Source organism: Achroia grisella, unplaced genomic scaffold, assembly GCF_030625045.1.
Source record: "Achroia grisella isolate CSIRO2021 unplaced genomic scaffold, CSIRO_AGI_Agris_v1 utg1080, whole genome shotgun sequence".
Lineage (NCBI taxonomy): Eukaryota > Metazoa > Arthropoda > Insecta > Lepidoptera > Pyralidae > Achroia > Achroia grisella.
The window spans coordinates 1,966,635-1,980,597 of record NW_026712570.1 but is presented as its reverse complement, the minus strand read 5'-3'; the positions used below and the strand labels follow the sequence as shown (position 1 = coordinate 1,980,597).

The window sequence follows — 13,963 nt, the reverse complement described above, 5'->3', positions numbered from 1 at the left end:
AAAAAATTGTGTGTTCATTTGTACCTCTGACTGACTCTCTGTGTTGAGTATGTGTCTTGGCGATATATTCACTACTCTGAATTACTACTGAATGAAAGTGAGTTCAAATGATTTCTACACCAAAAAATGTTGTATGCTCATTGGTATCTCTGGCTGACTCTCCAATATTGGATATTGGATAGCAAATCAAACTACTCGAAAAACTTAGCGATTGGCTCTCCTCGTACTAGGATAGGTTCAAATATACCGTATGGAATGTGGGAATGTCCATTGAAGTATCTCCAGTAATCTCCAGACTTAACAATGCCTTTGATTACCAGTCACCTGAGATCGACTGCCTCGGTAGTCTAGGTTTAGCACATCTCTTTACTTCCGATAGTTGCGGGATCGGTCCGCGTACGGTAAAAATATTTGTTCTCGTAAATATGAGTGTATAAATCTACTGTAATCTAATCTAGTATAAATATATAAATAACCAGCGGACCCTGTGAACTCCGTTCTGGCTCAAAATTAAAAATGTCAAAGGTTTTTTGAAGTTTAGTTACGTAATAAATTTCTAAACTTGACTGGTATCAGCAGTTTGTATGAGAAAATAAAATTGATGTTTTTGCTATTTTTACATGCAAATTATTCATATTTTATCACCATTTAAACCTTCCCTGGATCTCCACGAACATTTCAGGGCTGAAATTAGCCAAATCGGTTCAGCCATTCTCGAGTTTTAGCGAGACTAACAAACAACAATTCATTTATATATATATTTATAGATGTGTATTAAAAACAAGAGTTTAAATATAAGTATTGAAGTTGGCAAGCGGATGCTGTACAACGTCATTCATAGCCATATCATTAGTATTCAATGTAAGCCTCTCATATTGCAGCCAGTAATTGAATCCTACGCACACTGAACGCAATCTGGCGCCGAGATTCAATTTGTTACTAGTCTCCACTTTAGAAACCATATTGTCACCATTTCTACAAAATTTACTACGTGTGAGATATTTTTTTATGAGTTTATTTGGTAAACAAGCTGACACTGTCCACTATATGGTAAACAGTATCTTTATACAGGAACCACACTACGGGCATCACGTCAAGTGACATCCGTGATACCACTCATGCGTTGCTGTTACCAAGGACTGACATGTCACTCCTCTATTTCTCTCTCTTTTTCTGTAAAATATTTTCTTTAATAGTTAAAAAAAAAAGTCGTAAGGTCTGGACGACAGTGGTGTCTATTGACGGAAGAAAACGGGGGGATAATGTAAAAAGTACTAACTAAATTCGGGGTAAGGAATGAAAAGGAGTAATTGAGCTGCAAAATTGAAGCTAAAAGTTAGGTTTTTTCGGATTTTTCGGACCTTTTGCGTCCCGCCAGTGTAAATAATGATGGCATAGACGGGGTGCACTATTCTATTACCGCCTTTGGAGATTGCTAGCAATATATGGTATATCGAGTCGGGAGACCTCCACGCGGTTAACAACAATAATACACACATTTTAGTAAGATTATTAAAAACAATATAATGTACCTAATAATAATATAATTGAACAATGTATATAGTGCCATCTAGTTCCCAAAGCAGATTCTATTATAAGTACCAAATGACTTATCAAACACATAGATAAATTTCTTATAAATACACACATAATATACATAGAAAACACCCAGATCAACAAATACGATCATGAATGCAAATGTTTGTAGCGTGGGAGATGTATGTAGAACCCGCGACCATCAGAACTGAAGCACTGTGCTAAACCGCTAAACGACCCAAACAGACATAGTCTATCCAATATTTTTATATAAATTCCTTGTAAACCCATAATTTGTTTGAAAGTCAAGATGAAAATACTAAAAAAGACAATATCCATCAAATTTACTATGACCCTAAAATTCCTAATACTAAAGAAATATCTCGTGAACATATTACCCGAACCATTAAACTACCATATACCTCAGTAGCAATTCGGCTATTCACTGGACATAAAGGCTATGGGTTTTAGGTCTCATAAATGAAATGGTTCACCCCATAAAAAAAGATCTTTCTAGTGTTTTCTAGTTTTATAAAATGAGTTTTATTTGATCGAGTGATGTATTTATTTTTAACTCCCGATGTAAAATGTCATAGAAATTTATGTGTTGTTGGATTTGTCTACGGCATCTTAGTTCCTAAATGAAAGGACCGATTATGATGTGTTTCTTTCTTCTTGAAAGCTGATGTTGTCGAGATGGTTCTTAGCTGTAATGTATAAAGATCTATGGGACTTCGAAGTGAACTGTATCTTTTACTTTTACAGTTTTTTCTATAAGGGATTATTTAGTTGTTTTAATTTAATTTATTTTATAAATTACTAGCTACTCAGCCCGGCTTCGCACGGATGCCTATGTATTATATTATATACATAAACCTTCCTCTTGAATCACTCTATCTATTTAAAAACACCGCTTCAAAATCCTTTGCGTAGTTTTAAAGATGTAAGCATACATAGGGACGGACAGACAGCGACAGCGACTTTATTTTATACTATGTACTCATTCATGGGAAATGTAACACGTTGGTTTCCAGAAGGTACCACGTGGAAAACAAGCTGATGTAGGCGATGTTTATCTCTTACTGATTGTGTGGTGTCCAATTACATCAAAAAAAAATTTGCGTTGTTGACATGAACATTACTTGTTTGATATTTTTTTTTCTGCAACACCTTCAATGTCAGTCCATTTTCTGCCCGATGAGCGAAAACTTCAAACTAAGCCTACGTAAACTTGAGCTAAATTTAGACTTGGGCTATCTACGTGACATTGACGTCGGAAAAAGTTCAGGCATTTGACAAGGGCCATTACTACCTTTGAATCGTTTGACACAGGAAAAAAGAAATAACTTCTACAATATTATTCTGAAAAATATAGAATGTTCCTGTATCATGTAGAGTTAGTGCTTGAAGCGCTTAATTATTTAAACATAGTAAATTCTAGTCTATAAAACTGTAACACGATGTATGCACATGACGGCTTAGGTAGTCTAGCGGTTCTAAACATTATGGTTTCCAGGGGAACCTCGTGGAGGTCAACCTACTATAGTACTGTTAACTGAGATTATCAATCCACATTACTGACAATCCCCGTCACCCCTTCTTGTTATATTTAACATGTCCAGATCATCTACCTATAATTTTTTTACCATTCCCAGTAGACTAAAAACTTTATACATTTTCCGTATCAAAACATAAACGTTCTAACTCAATCCTAAAATTCTTTGTGGCCGTAAATATCTGCAACACGCCAACATGAATTTTGAATCTGCAAATCCAGTAAAATTAGTCAACAGCGTAAAAGTTATAACTTTAAATAGCCCCCAAACGGATAACAGAACTTCTGTACCTCTAAAAGTAAATACAGTTGAATAATAAAGCGCTGTATCCAGTTTTTGCTCGCTTAACATAAAATTCACGTTCCCCCTCAACTAGTTTTTGCGATCGTTTGCTTGAAGATTCCAACAATGCGTACCTGTATCTCTATTCCACTCGTTAATTACAGGGGAAAATGCGCAGCTGCTAAAATGAAAGCGTTAGGATGCGGCGTGACTGAGAAATATGTTTGGGATTTTCCTAAAAAAATTTTCCGTACAAAGCTGGCGAATTAGATCCGTGGACGGTAATTAGTACGTCTAAAATATTTTTATATATTCAAACTAGCTTTTGCCCGCGGCTTCGCTCGCGTTATTTTATCCCCTTAGGGGTGGAATTTATCAAAATCCTTTCTTAGAGAATGCCTACGTTATAGTTTCTTTATGCGTGAGACGCTGAGACTTTGTCTCAGCCCGATCGGTTTAAAATTGACAAAGTTTCATACAAACTTTCATCCCCTATTTTATCCACTTGGGGGTAGAATTAACCAAAATCCTTTCTTAGTGGATGCCTACGTCATAACATCTACCTACATCCCAAATTTCAGCCCGATCCGTCTAATGGTTTGGGCTGTGCGTTGCTAGATCACTACGTCAGTCACCTTTGAGTTATATAGATTTATTCCAGTCAGTCCAAGAAAATTTTGATTTAAAACATGATGTGACCAGTTTTGGTGCAATATATAAAAATAAGTCCGCGTATTATATTTATATATTAATAATATTCAGAAAGAAATTTTAATTTAAATTGATGGGAAAGTTATGAAAAAATTAAAAAAAGAACTGAAAACCCCAATTTTTCAATATAAATTGATAACGATAAGAAATATGACAAAATGTTTCAAATAAAAGTTGTAGAGAAAAACAATCTGCACAAAAAAGGTCCTTTTCATTTTTTCATTATCTGCTATAAAGCACATAAAGAGTGATGTTAAGTTTTTAGAAACTTTTGTGACGCCTTGAAAGGTCATGACAATATAGGGACAGGACCTCACAATATTGTAATAATATATGTTAAGCTTTAAATTAACTATTATTATATATATATCTAAATAAAACAATGAAACTTTTTTCTTTCGATTTTTATAATTAGAAATGCTATCCAAAGTTACTGTTCCACGGGGACGAAGTCGCGGGCACAGTTAGTATAATAATAAAAATAATCTCTGTTTACAAATACATCAGCCCTGGTTTTCGAATCATGAATCTATACATACATACATACATATATATATAAATAAAATTGGAGTGTCCGTTTGTAATATTGAAATAACTGTTATTTATTACATGCATATAAATATAATTACGGTACATACACCAAAATAGCATTTTTTACGATTTTTGTCTGTCTATCTGTTCCGGCTAATCTCTGTAAAGGCTGGACCTATTTTGACGGGACTTTTATTGGCAGGTAGCTGATATAATATGGAGTAACTTAGGCTACTTTTATTTTAGAAATATAAAGTTAAATTCCACGCGGACGAATAATCACAAAAAAAAAACACAAAATAATCTTCATTCACAAATATATCAGAAATAGATAGACCGATACCTCGAAAGTCAGTTCCCTATTATACAATTATTTAAACATAGTCAACTATCTGAGTACACACATATTAAAACTTGCACTTGGCAATTCCAAGTATGCGACCCTTTTCCATTCCGCCGCCATTAGATTACAAGGGAACAAAGAACATACAATGGCCATTTGCATATTTTAGACATTGCTGTTGTCTTTTCTTGTTTGTCGAATACTTCGACTTGAGGGAATAAAATTATGTCGATTCCACCCACGCTGCTCTGTTGTGGAAGTTAAAAGGGTTTAAAAACGTAGACGCGGAAACTTCTGTTAAAATAATACAATTTTAATATTATACAGCATGCGTTGTTGTATAAGAACTCATATTATTGTTATAAATGTAAAAGTGTATCTTTTTATAAGTGTAATATATACTAAAATAGGTTAGCTAATATAAGTAAAAACACATTTAGAATATTATACAGTATGCGTTGTTGTATAAGAACTCATATTATTGTTATAAATGTAATAGTGTATCTTTTTATAAGTGTAATATATACTAAAATAGGTTAGCTAATATAAGTATCACATTTAGAATATTATACAGTATGTGGTGTTGTATAAGAACTCATATTATTGTTATAAATGTAATAGTGTATCTTTTTATAAGTGTAATATATACTAAAATAGGTTAGCTAATATAAGTATCACATTTAGAATATTATACAGTATGCGGTGTTGTATAAGAACTCATATTATTGTTATAAATGTAAAAGTGTATCTTTTTATACGTGTAATATATACTAAAATAGGTTAGCTAATATAAGTAAGAACACATTAAGAATATTATACAGTATGCGTTGTTGTATAAGAACTCATATTATTGTTATGAATGTAAAAGTGTATCTTTTTATACGTGTAATATATACTAAAATAGGTTAGCTAATATAAGTAAAAACACATTTAGAATATTATACAGTATGCGTTATTGTATAAGAACTCATATTATTGTTATAAATGTAAAAATGTATCTTTTTAGTACTTTATAAGTGTAATATATGGTAAATAAGTTAGTTAAAATAAATTGTAGGGAAAATATATAGTGGGGAAGTTGTCTGTCTCGTACCTGTATGCTCCTGAGGGTTTCTTGGACTTCTTAATACATCCAGCTTACCGTTGATGTTTTTACTAGCTTTCAGTTTACATAGTAGGTTTCACACAAAATTTTTAATTAATTTTAATATAGAAATAATGCGCGCGTGTTTGGAACAGTCTGTTATGTAAGGGGGTAAAAGCGCGGGAACATAAACTACCGGGCTCTAATATAACAGTCTGTGCTTACAACGGGTACAGTACTATAATATGTTTAAAGTATTATACAGCATGCGTTGTTGTATAAGAACTCATATTATTGTTATGAATGTAAAAGTGTATCTTTTTGGTACTCTGTAAGTGTAATATACCCTTCGTTGGTGTGCCTCGTTGCCTAAAACTGGGACATCTCAAATTATTAACCAAACGAGAAGCACTGAATGACTGGCAAGAAACGCCAGGATTAACACATTCAAAAGCCCTAATATCGGGCTACTCGAACAAATACTCCAATAGACTACTGCTATTGAGTAAAAACTTTTGGACCGATTTTGACGGGACTTTTTTTGGCAGGTAGCTGATGTAATAAGTACTCCTTATTACATCAGCTACCTGCCAAAAAAAAGTCCCATTAGGCCACTTTTATTTTAGAAAAATAAAGTTAAATTCCACGCGGATGAAGTCGCGAGTACAGCTAGTTAATAATATAAAACGAAAAGTGATCTTTAATTAAATTTTACATACAGACGAAGACCGATATAATTTTGCTTTGAGCTTAAAGAATGTTTAATGGAATGACTCGAGGTAATCATTACATAGTATAAAACAAAGTCGCTGTTGCTGTCTGTCCGTCCATATGTATGCTTAAATTTTGAAGCGATTTTTTAATAGATATCTGCACATATAAAATTAAGATACATCTGTCTGTATATTCGAGATAATCTGGAAGAGATCGCGAGATAAGCGATATGACCGCCTTTTGTACCCATATTCTAAATATTCTTTTCTTTTCTATATATGTTTTTTGTTATTATGATGCAATAAAGAATATTCATTAAAATAAAATAAATATATAATCGCGAAAATAACTGAACCGAAATTCACAGGGTTTCCCAGAATACATAGATAGAATATACTTTATTTACAATATGTATACATTAGATATTATTTGAAACTACCTTCTTTTAATATTTTTAAATATCAGATTTTTCGACAATATCGATGTGAACCCTAACAATATGAATTTTTTTTACCTACTATCACAAAATTTTATTATTATTATTTACATAACCGAATTGTACAACAAATATTATTTTAAGTTACACATGTATAATTGCAATGACGCGAACTTATTGCTGAAAGCAATTTTTTTAAGGAAACATAGGTTATGTATTTTTTCTCCTTTTTACCATATTACCTACCTGTTCGGTAATTAAATTCGTTTTCTTATGGTTGCTCTTACTTGTAATGTTTCTATGTATAATTCGTTATTTTTTTAATTAAAATACACGTGCGTAGCCGGTACATTGGCAGGTAGTTCGCGTTCTCTCTAATTCTTACATACAGGAGTTAAGTTCTCGAAATCGGTACGATGAGGAAAGTTGGTATTCTCCCAAATTCTCGTACATGAAAAGATTAAGTTCTATAATTTAATTATTCCACTTCATTCATTACTTGTGATGTCTTTATAGCATTAAGCATTACACTTTTGGCAGGCTTGGGCACTGGCATAAAATATTCAAGTGATGCATGTTGAAATTTTTCATGCTCATTATTTAGTAAGAGCTATACCGCAAAATAAACAATTTAAATTCCTACCATCTGGCTAGGCCATTTAGTAGTGTTGCCAGGAGTCTGGAGGAATGTAAGTGGTAAATATTGTCTTAATTCAGTTGTATTTTGGATTATATTTCTGTCTAGACTTTCTGTAATATTTTATTATGAAGCATCTGGCAATTTGTAACGTATAGTAAAACAAATGGATTCCAGCTCTGTTATGTTAACATATAAGACTACAAACAACCCCTCTAATCGATCACCATCCAATTCAAGCAGGGATCAAAATTACGACAGCCTCAGCCGAGGTTAGAAGATCTTCTAACCTCAGCTTAGGTTAGTCAGCCCTTCTTCGGTGCCCTCAGACTAAAGTCGTATCCGTCAAGCCAGGAGGTGGCCTTCAGCCGTTCTATACGTACTTCCACGGGTTTGGAATGCCCTCTGCACTCGCCCCCTATCATTTGGTGAAGCTGTAAAGGCCAGCTGTGGCGAGCATTAGAAAAGTTCGAAAAAAATTTACGCATAAATGAGAAACGTATTCCACGATTTATCCTAGTCTTAAATAATTTCGTTAAAAAAAATCCCGTCATAAACAGATTAAATATTTAAATTAATCAAACAACAAAAAGTTATTTAAAGAGGAAAATGCAAGCAAATGAAATATAAAGTAGCGAGAGACTTCTTTTCTCTCGTGGGCGTTGCGAGAAAAGAGGCTGGATAGTACGAAGTTTGTCAAACAAGGTGCAAAATAATAGCCCCTAATTTTAAAGCGTTGAAAACATAAAAATCTAATTAATTTATTGATTTAGTTCATATACTGCAAAATTATTTGAAATGGCAAACGAAGGCGTATGAAGCCAGAGAAATATGTTTATCTGCTATATTTACCGTCTACCCGCTGCTCTTCAGTTTATCCGTGATCATGGCGGTAGTAGCACTGCTGGAATCTTATGTATTAATGTTAATCGGGAACTCAATAATAAATAAATAAAACGTGGTAAGATCCCGTGATTTTTACTATTCATACATATAAATAATGACCGCGCCAAATTTAAAATAGTATAGATAGATTTAAAAAAATGATCTGGTCAAGATCGTTGGAAGGGATTGGATGCGAGCAGCGCAGAACCGATCGTCGTGGAGATCTTTGGAGGGTCTTTGTTCAGCAGAGGATGTCTTCCGGGCTGAGATGATGATGATGATGATCAAAGATTTAAAATAGTAATTTCTCCTGATTTTCCTTATATTACCTATTTAAATATGCACATCAACAATTAAATTTATATTATAAACTCTTAGATTCTCTGATTATACGATTGAGTAATAATTTTGTTTCATTTAAGCATATTACATGTCAATTTGCAAATTAATGAGAATTACTCTCAACGAATATTATTTTAGACGTTCAATAAAATTTATAATTTCATTTCTCATAACGGTTGTGTATTCTAGTTGTTATACTTTGTATTCATATATGTCTGTTTTTTTTATTTTATTCACATTTTGTATTCACATTGCCTGCCTTGTAACCTTTACATTATTTTATACGTCACTACTATTATTAAATTAATTTTTTGCTTTACTTTATTGTGAGCCTCTTGAGGCAAATACATATATATAACGGCCACTGTGACGGCTACAAATACCTTTGAATTTTTTTTTTTTATTTTTTTTTTAAATATTGAAAAATGGCAAAAATGATGGCGGCTCTCCGAATTATTTCACCACCTGGTGCATGTCCCGGGACTCGTATTTATACACACTAACACTGTCTGATGTTATTAAATAGTTTACACAGTGAAGTCCTTAGTTTCGTTCACTTTAATTTGCTATTTGAATTAATAATTGAGACAAAGCACTCGCAGCCGCGTTCTCGATCTTGATGTTCAAGCGACAGTGGCGCTCAGTGCGCATGCGGCCGCATGCGTAAACTCTCGAACCAACGTTTGTTCGAGTACAGGTGGGCGGGAGTTTTTAAAATCAAGCCATTATTACAAAACCCAACACTAAGTATTTATATCAGTTACCTTGTACCCATCATACAAGCTTACCGTGGGACTATCGTTTGTGGGACTAGATGGCGCTAATTGTCCAGGGATTATTTATTTATGTATACTTTTGTGATGACTACACACATATATATGTATATAGTCACCAAAAACACATAAGGATACCTTAAAAAAATTTTCCTCGTCAAAATGTTGATACTTGAAGATTTCAATAGCTTATTTCACCTTTATACAAATATAATAGCGTTTTATATAGAATATTTTCACTTCATGAAATTCCATTCAATAATTCAAACTGACTTATGCTTATTATATTTTACTGCTTCGATATTATGATCTATAATACGACACGATACGGTACTATTTCACCTATCCAGTGATTCACCTCCGAGTCTATTAGAAGTTCTGCTATGGCAGGCTTATGTTCATTATTACTTCTTATTGCTTTGATGTTATGGTCCTTAATGCGACGCGATACAGTTTAAAGTGACAGAAATTTAAATTCTAAATTGTTATATTGTACATTAACAAAATTTCGTTCACTAGGAAACTCTTTGGAAAGTCTTGGCAAATGACAAACTTCAGAGACACACAATTCAGAGTTCGTTAACAACCGAGTTACGCGAGAAATCTTTGCACAAAGCAAAGTCAGTTTTGAAATACAAGAATATAATTGAAATTCACACAACAACGAGATGGAGAGGTGTATAAAATTTTACATTCAACTCGGCGAGGTGTAAAATATTAACGTGTTCTTGCATTTTGTTCTTACGATTGGACGCATAATTTGTAAGTTTTGTTTTAATGAGAGTCTTTTGTTCATTGTTCGTTATAGGTATATTTTTCCTTCAATTTCTCCTTCTCAAGTCATTTTCTCCAATCCTAAGGGTCGTAACAACCCCTTAAAATTATTTTTTCACTGATTACATATCTCCATCTGTTTTGGTCTTTTGCAAAATGGGGGCCTTTAAAGAACTGTAGTGGACTTAGTCTGACCAAGTCAGGTCGTCGCTCGTCGCTCCCATCTTATAGTGCTGCACCCTCTATGACGTTTACCATCCACCATCCCTCCTGCCTGTCACCGTCAACTATTTCAAATACAAATATGTCTTTAAAAATATCATGACTATTTCAAACTATGCCATGACTGACCCTATCGGTGTGGGTTGGAATGTTATGAATTTATTGAAATCGATTTTAATGAAACTTTACAGTAACATAGCTTATATATCAGAATAACATAGGCTATAAATTTCATGCGGATAAAACCGCGGGCACAGCTAGTCTAACATAATTATAATTTAAGAAATAACGTTCAAAATATGTATGTATGTTGTCAGTAAGAGATTTTTTTGAGCGATACGACTGCCATTTGTTTGCATATTTTTATATTTTTCTTTTTATTATATATATATTAATTTTTATATTATATTTTTAGTTATTAACTTTATATTATATATATTAATAAAACCGTTTATTATGCATAATAAACGGTTTTATTAATTATTATCATCTTTTCTTTTCTTTTATAAGTCTAAAAGAAGGTAATACTCACACACACGGGCCTTAGCCAAGTGTGGGTGAGGTTGTGCTGTGTGAAGATATTATTGAGGAGGTCAAGAATTTTATTATTATTATCACTAGCTTTCCACCCCCGGCTTCGCCCGCGTGGACTATCGGTTATCGCGCGATTAAAGATACGTGCTCAGTAGTGGAATGTTATATAGCTTAATACCTTCCTCTTGAGTCACTCTATCTATTCTGTCTATTAAAAAAACGTATCAAAATCTGTGTAGTTTTTTATGATCGAAACATACATAGGTATTATTATTATTATTATTTCTTTATATATATATATTATATATCTCCCTTCGATGGGGTAATAGACTTATCATTATCATTATTATTACCTTTCCTTTCTCTTCTATAAATTTAAAATAAGGTAATACTCACCCATACGGGCCTTATTCAGGGGTAAGGTTGTGCTGTGTGAAGATATTATTAAGTAGGTCAAGAATTTTATTATTATTATGATTTTAATCAACAAATCTTAGCTACTTTCGTGTTTCTTCTCATTTGTTGAGTACAAAATCTTGTATTATGTCTGAAGTATTTATATTTGGAGTTCGTCCAAAATACGAGTCGTTCTTTGTAAATATCTCTGCGTACAGGTGATCTCCCTAAGGCATATTTGGACCGTATAGCAAACATGTCACTGCTTCCCACTATTATGATATGTTTGACCTCAATATATAATTTGGATATGTCAATATTTAATTCTTTGCATGTGACACCAACTTTATCATTTATCTAAATATAAGTATATTACTCAAAGTCATGTTAAAATGTCTGACATATGGTCGATCTGGCTCATCCGTCACAACGTACAGCCCAAACCATTAATTGTTTAACCAGTTGGATATATTCGGATTTAATAGAATTAGTGCGGGCACACACTTAAACTTAAAAATGTAAAGTAATAATAAATTATTTAAAAGAGCAACACGCAAGTTTCTTGCTCGTTCTTCTTGTGATGAGACAGCTAACGATGTTATAACGTGCTAAGAAATTTGAATAAATGATTTTCTATTCTATTCTATTTTAGATCTAACAATGAATAAACCACTTGACGGATCGGGCTGAAATTTGGCATGCAGGTAGATGTTATAACGCTAAGAAAGGATTTTGATGAAAATAAAATAGGGGATGAAAGTTTGTATGAAACTTTGTAAATTTTTAACCGATCGGGCTGAGACTTTGCATGCATAAAGCTACTATGACGAAGGCATCCCCTAACAAAGGATTTTGATAAATTCCACTCCTATGGGGATAAATTAATGCGAGCGAAGCCGCGGGCAAAAGCTATTATTAACTATAAATTGACGGTCTCGGTGGTCTAGCGGTTTCACTTCTGATGGTCGCAGGTTCGATTCCTCGCACGGCACAAACATTTGTATTCATGAGTATGATTTGTGTCGGTCTGGGTGTTTCTATGTATAATATGTATGTATTTACAAAAAAAATATATATTTATGTATTTATATCGATTGTCTAGTACCCATAACACAAGCTCTGCTTACCGTGGGATTAGATAACGCTGTGTTAATTGTCCAGGGCTATATATATATCATACTAGCTGTACACGCGACTTCGTCCGCGTGGAATTTAACTTTAATTATCTAAAATAAAAAAGGTAGCCTAAGTTACTTCTTACTACATCAACTACCTGCTAATAAAATTTCCGTCAAAATCGGTCCAGCCAATTCAGAGATTAGCCGGAACAAACAGACAGAAAAAATTGTAATAAATATTATTTTGGTGTATGTACCGTATTTATATTCATATACATGTTGTAAAAAACGGTTATTTCAATATTACAAACAGACCCTCCTAATTTTATTTATATGTATAGATTTACTACACATTATTAATAAAGCTAATCTCTCTCTTTCTTTGTTAATCACTATTAGCTATTTTAGCCAGATTTGATCTGTTAGTCACTTCTAACTTTTTTTTATTTCGCCCGAATTTGAACTCACGACGTTTGGTGTCAAAATTTATTAATATCTACTAAACCACTCAAATAAATTCAATTTTATATCTACAAAGTAAATCCTGCGTTTAATAAATTCGTCAAATTGTTAAAACAAAACGTGTTACACGCTTGACACGGTGTAAAATTTATTTTCAGGTGAACGCTGACCGTACCGAAATTAAATCGACGGAGCGGAAACTGTGCTGAAAAATCGTGAGTGTTAAAATTCATATTACTATCCTACTATCTTGCTGATGTAATTTGCTCGTATATTTAACTAGTTGTTTACCGCGACTTTCTCTGCAATTTTTGTGATAAAATATCATTTATTTCTACGCTAATTTTAACATCCCTTCAGACGTTTAATCGTGAAAAGATAACAAACAGATAGACATACAGTTTCGCAATTATATTAGTACTAGCTACCATCCGCATTAGTGCTAGCTTCGTTTGTAGACCCGGCTTCACACGGGTGTACATATAAACCTTCTTCTTAAATCACTCTATCTGTTACTAAAAACTGCATTAAAATATGTTGTGTAGCTTAAAAGATCTAACCGAACAGATAGCTGAAGTGACTTCATTATATAACTGTAAAGATGGATAAAATTTTATAGAAGGCAAA

General features: G+C 33.1%; 1 protein-coding gene across 3 annotated transcripts in view; it reads left to right on the top strand.

The window, feature by feature from the left end:
- Positions 1-13,963, top strand: part of LOC131842503 (zwei Ig domain protein zig-8-like) — a 250,721-nt gene that overhangs the window by 160,112 nt on the left and 76,646 nt on the right. For all 3 annotated transcript variants that reach the window (XM_059191071.1, XM_059191055.1, XM_059191063.1), the window contains one exon: positions 13,495-13,551. The gene's annotated coding sequence lies outside the window, so the exon portion shown is untranslated. The remainder of the gene's footprint in view (positions 1-13,494; positions 13,552-13,963) is intronic.